The sequence below is a fragment of the Schistocerca americana genome, chromosome 4, assembly GCF_021461395.2.
Source record: "Schistocerca americana isolate TAMUIC-IGC-003095 chromosome 4, iqSchAmer2.1, whole genome shotgun sequence".
Taxonomy (NCBI): Eukaryota; Metazoa; Arthropoda; class Insecta; order Orthoptera; family Acrididae; genus Schistocerca; species Schistocerca americana.
This window is the reverse complement of record NC_060122.1, coordinates 708,101,416-708,109,788: the sequence shown is the minus strand read 5'-3', so window position 1 is coordinate 708,109,788 and position 8,373 is coordinate 708,101,416. Positions and strand designations below refer to the sequence as shown.

Here is an 8,373-nt window from a genome sequence, read left to right as displayed (position 1 = left end):
GTAGTGCCTAGAACCGCTCGGCCACCCCGGCCGGCTTCTGCATACACTTACTCTCCCTGACCCCAGTGAACCCTGTAGCCAGTAAAAGAGAGTCTGTGGTTCTCAATCTGTGAAGAGACTTCTGGTGTGAATGCAGGTAGAGTGTGGACTAGGACGGGGAGGTAAGTGAGCCGCCTTTTACCCCTGGGAAGGTCCACGATACTCAGCTTGATAACAGGCTTGGCGGACCCGCGGCTGAGGGACTGGAATGAGGAAATTCCTCGCTCATGCCCGAAACTGAACCCAGGACCTCCAAGGCTGGAGTCTAGCACTCTAGCCACTACAGCACCACTGCCACTACAAACAAACAAATAAAAACCTAATCCCATTTAGCTCCCCCTCCTTTACACACGACTCTTAAACACGGCTAGCAGGTAAGGTATAAGCCCCTGCTATGCAAATTTATTCTACAAAAGAGATCCTCAGGACAAAAAGGTTGGGACTCATTGCGCTTGTTCTTATAGTGTAAAACATAATATTTTGTTGGGAACTTGGTGTCTTCATCCATCTCTTCATCACTTATCGCACGTAAGGTGATTTCCTCTGAAAGTTTCTGCAAAATATTGTTGATTTGGATCCTGCAACGTAACAACACTAACTCAAAAAGGCAGCATATATTTAACATGCTACGCTCACGTTCTTTGTCTTGAAACTGCAGTGATTTTCGAATAGAGTTGGGTTGTGTGATTTATAAGACAATCAGTAGACATCTGTGTAACAACAAAAACATTCCGACATCTTGTCGGAGCAGTTGAGTAGCCGGCCGGTGTGACCGAGCGGTTCTAGGCGCTTCAGTCTGGAACCTCTGCGACCGCTACGGTGGCAGGTTCGAATCCTGCCTCGGGCAAGGATGTGTGTGATGTCCTTCGGTTAGTTAGGTTTAAATAGTTCTAAGTTATAGGGGACTGATGTCCTGAGATGTTAAGTTTCATAGTGCTCAGAACCATTTGAACCATTTTTGAGCAGTTGAGTAATTCATGTAGAGACCAGTCCCCTGCAAATGCATTCCTCAATAGAGTAAGGCATTTAAATCTCTTCCAACTACAATATGTACGTGGATTATTTGCAGCTGCCTGGGATGCATAGGACAATATTTGTTGACTAAGCTTCCTCGGATGGAATGGTATCTAAAGCAGCAGTTGTAAATTTATTCTAAACTACCATTTGTTAATACAATACACATAGCTGCTTCGTGTAGCCCTTTCGAGCAACAAATCTAGAACCAGCTATTACTTTTTTCAGCCAGATAACAGGATGCTAGTAGAATTCAGCACTGCCAGGCGTTTTCTGAAGGCATTAGCAAATACGGGCGAAATGCAGTCTTAAATCAAATAAAACTAAATCAAACCAATTATGTTGCTATAAAAGGAGCTTGCGATCACTAGTCATCTCATCACAATGTGCATCGCATAAACAGTGACAGCTTCACATATACATTGTAGAACAGAATACATACAATCTATTCGCAACAGCCTTTATAAATCACTTTTCAAATATGCATCTTATCAAATTTTTTGTAAACATATATATTGCAAAAAATGACGATGATTACCGATTTCCCAAGAAGCACAAAACTTCACAAGGCAGGGACTGGCACAGAACACAAAAGTCATATATGCATCGGATAAGAACCCGTATGTTGAACATCCAAATGAATGATTCCTTCCTGATCACGGTATTCACTAACTCGATTGTCTCAAACGTAAACATTGAAGTGAAAGATACAGGTTGACAATTATTGAAGTATGTGAAATAAAATCGTCATGACTTCTGAACGGTTTGCGTTAGAACGTTCAAACTGCACGGTTGGCTGCGGAGCATTATGGGAATTAGTATGTGAATATGGCTTGGTTGAGCGACGATGCCCACTTTCATTTGGATGGGTTCGTCAATAAGCAAAATTGGCGCGTTTGGGGGACTGAGAATCCGCATTTTGCGATCGAGAAGTCTCTTCACTTCAACGGGTGACTGTGTGGTGTGCATTGTCCAGTCACGGAATAATCGGTGCGACATTCCTTGATGGCACGGTGACTACCGAGCGGTACGTGAAAGTTTCGGAAGATGATTTCATCCCCATTGTTCTAAGTGACCCTGATTTCGACAATATGTGGTTGATGCAAGACGGAGCTCGACCCCATCGAAGCAGCAGAGTGTTTGATGTCCTGGAGGAGCATTTCGGGGACCGCACTCTGGCTCTGGGGTACCCAGAGGTCGCTGGCATGGACCTCGGTTGACTGCCGTATTCTGAACACATGCGATTCCTTTTTGTGGGGCTATATTAAAGACAAGGTGTACAGCAATATCCTAAAAAGCATTGCTAAGCTGAAAACAGCCGTTCACGGGGGTCATCGAGAGCATCGATGTTCCGGGTCATGCAAAATTTCGCTATTCGTCTGCGCCACATCATCGCCAATGATGGCAGGCATTTCGAACATATCGTAACCTAAATCTGAATATCTGTAGTGACGTTTAGATGTTGGATGCAGTGTGTACACGCCGTAGTTTATAACTAATTTACGTTTTTTCATATAGATCAATAATTGTCACACTGTGCGTAGGGCACAGATTGCTACTGTGAAACCGGATGGCAACAGCACAGGGAAATACACTGTCGTCAAAGTGAGTCATGTAAATAGGTATCATGCATTTAAACATTATAATCATTTATGATACATCTGGCACTACTGATATGCATGTATGAGGGGAACAATAAGAAAATGCAATGCGTTGCGTCGTCTCTGATGAGCATGCATTTATGTCAGCTTCTCGGAAGTGCTGTGAACATATTTTGCTATATATCGTTAGTTCCCGGTATTTTCGCCGCATTGTCTCGATCCCCAAGTTTTTCCTTTCGCTGTGCTTCGGAATAAAAGTCTGAAGTTGGTGAGTATAGCCACTGAAACATACAACCCATATTTAAACAAAAAGTAATAATTTAGCTAAAATATTTGTCCGTAGAAAGTAACAGCGTATTTCCCCTTCTGTTGGTGCATCTATACTACAGTTTTCTCAAAAATTTACGTTATTATTTCAATGAATAACACTGCAAACTGCACCCTCTTTAATCGCAATGTTTTGGTCTCCCCAATACGGCAGAGTGCCTTAGTCGCAGGTTACATGTTTACGATGTTAAGACACCCCCATTTCCATGGTTTCCGTGTCTGTCACATACGTCTTCCATCTGATAACGTCGCAATATTTGCTTTATGTAGACGTATATTAAAATTTTCGCTGCGGACAGGATTCGAACCTGTGCGGGTAGAACCCATTGGATTTCAAGTCCAACTCCTTAACCGCTCGGACACCGCAGCCGATGCGGTAAATGAACCACGCAATCGCTTACAAGCTGAGTCACTGCGTTCTGCTGCTACCGAGGTGTCCATAGGTAGTGACGGGAGATTGCTTTGTTTGTAGGCTAAATGGTCAGGGCAATTAGTAATATGAAATGTCATGAATGATAAAATCTGCTACAGCTGTAAAGTTATTTACTTATAAGAAGGAAAGCATAAACCGGTTTCAGGACATGTGTCCCATCTTCAGGTGCATATTAGAACGTGGATCCCCAAAGGATGCATAACTGAGGTTCAAATAGGTTAAAATAGCTTAAAATGTTATATTCGTGGTACACTATTTTAGCATATTTTAAGCTTAGTTATAAATCCTTGGTGGACTTACATCTTAATATGCACCTGAAGATGGGACATAATGCACTGAAAAGGGGCTGTACTTTCCTTTTTAGAAATAAATAAATTCTACAACTGTAGCGGATTTTATCATTGATGATGAGAAACGGTTCTAGATGTCCCGCCAAGAGAAACAACTTTTAGAGATGAGTATGTCGTAGACAACAAGGTTCTTAGAACTCCCAATGAACTGATTCAGTTAGAGATACATTTTACATTCGTCAATGGTTTCCAGTATGTGAAACATCATAAACGAAGAAGATGATAAAAAAAGCTTGAGGAGGATTTAAGAAACAGAGACAACCGTAGAAACGGTGAGAGACTCGACGGCCAGCGAACAGAGTCTCAGGTCTCGTGTCGTTTCAGCTCGCAGAGGACAAATGCCTCGAAAGACGTCAGAGAGAGAGCGTAGTCTTTTTGCACGTTTTCAGGAGATAGCAAATCTGATGTTCGGAATACCGATTTGCCGATAACATTAACACCATATATATTCTGGGAACGTGAATTGGACTACAGGACCTCAGCTCACAATCGACATTCATGATGTGTAAACGCTCTACTTACCACATTTGAAACGTGATCGTTTCATCACGTTGCTACTTGCGTTTTTAAATGTGAATTTAGGCGAAGCGATTTTGTGTGTTGTGAAGCGAAAAATAAATATTTGACTGACCAACACATTATTACTTTTCTTTGTTTAGCTGAAAATCAGAACATTTTACACTTCACAGAAATGCAGACATATTTACTAAATTAGCAAAATTAAGCAGTTTTTTTCTAAAAACCCTATGTTTCCACAGTAGGTTAATTATTTGGTAAAGTGCTAAGTACACTCCCTCTTTTAATTTCAAAGACTCTCGTACGTAATGCCTGCTGACAAAACATTCGCAATTCTGTTTCATGTTTAGGAATGTATCTTTACCTATTTGGACGTTTTCTTGGCATTTCGTGATCGCAGAGTGTTGCATCCGTAATCATTTCGCACTTTTTTTTTCACAACACGCGTGATGTAGACAGTTGTCGCGCACGCTACCCGACTGCCATTTTAAACATCTCTTTTTCAACAATCTCCTCTTCCTCCTCCTCATTACAAGTTCACTAACAACAGTAAGGGAAAAATGTACTCTCTCTTTATGAAAATTGTGGAGGAAGTGTGATAATCTTACTTCATCGTGCTGAGGAATCCAGAACAGCTGATTTAGAATAATAAATGTGAATTAACTGACTCTTGGAAAACTGATATTTGATCGGGCTAGAGAAATCAGTCTAGACTTAACGTGTAAACACGACAGTGAAAATCGGTTTCTGATATTCTATTTATCGTTTTTAGAAAATTTTGTTGTATCTACGAGTAAATACAGTGTGTGTACTACCTGTAGTACCTGTAGTTTCTTTAAACACCCTACGCTTTTTGCAGAGCTTTCTACTACGAATGGCGGTGTGGTGACCGCTGCTGATTCAGAGTCATATCAAGTGGTGTGATTGTTCTTGGATATTTTAATCGGCATGACGACATACAGAGACTGTGTGCGAAGAGTTCTGGAGCCTTGTTCCTCCTCACACTCAGCGCCTAACAGTTACCTGCATCAAACATACTATACGACTTATTAAACAGACGGAATTCTTCCCTATGCCGTCTTCAACTTCCACCCTAAACTTATTTTCTAGCCGATTCATTTCTATAAACAACTGCGAAAAATGTGAAAGGTTCACTTCACTTCTTTTATTTCTGGCATTTAAATTTGGCAATCTACTGTACATTTTCCATCTGGAAGCATTGAGTATAATGTAACACGGCTGATATTTGGGCAACATCTGCAGAAAACTTTATTATTTGAAAGCGATTCATATAGTGTGGTGGCTACTTACAACTTATTATAGAACAATACAGCCCGCATTTCATGTTTACCGTAGTAGAACAGCATTTCAAATCTACTTGTAAAATTCAAACCTACAACAACCGTTATTTTATTTCTGAGGCAGAATATCCGATGCGACGTTAACCCATCAGAAGAAATTTATCGGCGTTGACTGCATCGAGCAAATGACGCGGAAAATGCTAGCGCCGCGTCGCTACGTTTTGTGGTAACTTTGGCGTTGTTGCACGCTGGTAAGCAAAGAAGGCCATTCCAATCTCCCTCAGCTATGCGAGACGGTTGCCCACTTACAAAACGATGGTGTAAATCGTGCTGGCGACAGAAACGAGGTTGTTGTTCTCGTCGCCACAAACTACCATATAAAAGAAAAGAGGAATCTCTGCTATTCCAAAGACAAACGATTTCCGACTGGCTTTATGCATGGTAAATACCACTGTTCTCTGTATTAGATGGTCACAAACAATACTGTTGGTGTCTTGTAAGAATGCTATTCACTGGAACGCTAGTGAAATACATTTGACATTAATGGCACATAGATAACTTTAACGTTGTGGTCACGCCAACCGCAGAGTCGTGTCTCGAGGACAGTAGATGCTGCAAAAGTGCACGGTATCGGGTCATGTAGTAAAAACCCATTGCATGTTCGACGATTTATGTACAGCGCTACAATGTCGCGGATAACGCCACTTTTTACCAATATTGCTCCATTTAACTGTATCTATGCGTAACTTGACAATGGTATCTAAGTCAGAAACTCGACAGAGATGTACCAAACAATTCTAATTTTTGACAAAAGTATACTGTCTTGATGGTACTGTGCTTTTATTGCTTAACAAGATCTATCGATAAGAAAGTAAACTGATTTTATTCGAGTTGCATAATGGTGTTGTCATTGGCAGCACGTATCACAGAATTTCGATCTAGTTTTTTTTTTCCTTTATTGTATTTTCCCTTGGTACAAAGGTGCGCCGGCAGCAGCGTACAGATGCCACTCTTCTGCCAACAGAAAAAACATATAGAGAACATGGAGACCTAGAAACAGAAATACATGAATGTTAAAAAAGGAACATACACACAAGAATAGTAAATGAAGGCATCGTAGGAAGGCACTGGTTTCAGAAACAAGGTCGACAATGCACACAAACGAAGGTAATCAGTTTTACACTCGAACGAAGGAGCACATCAAAGATAACACTGTTGCACAGAAATGAAGAAAACACCGTTGCACTAAACACTGGTGACGATCTTTGACACAGAAAACACTGAACACACCTGATGAGATGGGAGGGGAATCCTGTCACCGAGTGTAAGTGACGGGGAGGGGGGGGGGGGGGGGAGTGAGGGGGGTAAGAAGACTGTGGGAGAAAAGAAGGGAGCTGGGAGGGGAAAGGGTAGGGTTAGGTGTGGAAGCCCAGGGAGGGGGGAGGAAGTGGGAAAAATGGGAGAGGGGAGGGTGGGTGGAAGAAAGGATGGTGAGAAAGAAGAGAGAGGGAGCCCTAGAGGAAAGGGGGGGGGGGGGAAGGGGGAGAGGAAGGGGATCGATCTAGCTTCAAGATATGTCGGAATTCAGGAATAGATTCCAGGAGTTAAGTTTCCGTCCAACCACTGTGACTTGGATATCTCGTGATTTCCCTAAACAAACTGCGATGAATGTGTGGTGGCTCCTTCTCCAATTATTTTGCAACTGTCTTACTACAGTACTCTCCATGTCGACTGGGTTCTCTTCCCCTCTGTACCTTTCGGTTTTCTGCTGCCATCTGTGGGCATGTTTGTATTTTACTGTGTATACAACCATTAGCTTAAAGGTAAAACTAGAAAACTATAACGAGCAACGTGATTCAGTGATTAAGAAACAGCACTCGCATTCGGGAGAAGGAAGGTTCAAACCGCTGTTCAACTATCTACCTTTAGGCTTTCAGTGTGATTTTTCCCCAGAATCGCTCGAGGCAAATTTTGGGATAGTTTCTTCATGTTCTCGTCCAATCGGATTGTGCATCGTCTCTAGTGCCATCATTGTCGAAGGGAAATTAAATCAAGATTTTCCATGTTCGCCCAGAAACAACGTAATTTCTGCTTCATTCGCAACCCACATTAGAAGCACCTTTCCTTTTCTTCCACCAAAATAGTTCATAAGTACCATGTTAAAAATGAGTTCACCCATAAATAATCTTCTTGTTGATGGTGTGATTATAACATTCCCAACCTAACAATAACATATGCAAAACCGAATAATTTTACGGAAATGTTTAAGCAGGTGAGTTTGACGGTGCATAAACCATATCGTAATACCACATACCAGTGATAGCTATGTTCAAGAGACGTAAAATTTTTACACGTCTTTAAAGCCGGCCGCTGTGACCGAGCGGTTCTAGGGGCTTCACTCTGGGACCGCGCTACCGCTACGGTCGCAGGTTCGAATCCTGCCTCGGACATGGATGTGTGTGATGTTCTTAGGTTAGTTAGGTTTAAGTAGTTCTAAGTTCTGGGGACTGATGACCTCAGATGTTAAGTCCCGTAGTGCTCAGAGCCATTTGAACTGTTTGAACCATACACGTCTTTAAATGAACATGTATATTCATCTTGGTACCGGGTTATCAGATCCAGCTTCGTTTCTACTAGGAACTGAAAATGATGTGCTTATTTTTTTAAATCATATTCGCGAGCAAGACAGACACAGTTACAAAGACTGACACAAAACTAATGTAAAACGGAGACTGACAAAGACATACTGATCGATAATTGAGACACATGATCAAAGCCGCGATTCAATTTAT

The 8,373-nt window shown here is 41.7% G+C and overlaps 1 non-coding gene across 1 annotated transcript; it reads right to left on the bottom strand.

The window, feature by feature from the left end:
- Nucleotides 1-3,268: 3,268 nt before the first annotated feature.
- Trnas-uga lies at nt 3,269-3,350 on the bottom strand. Its single transcript has one exon. It is a non-coding gene; the product is annotated as a tRNA-Ser (tRNA).
- Nucleotides 3,351-8,373: the final 5,023 nt, after the last annotated feature.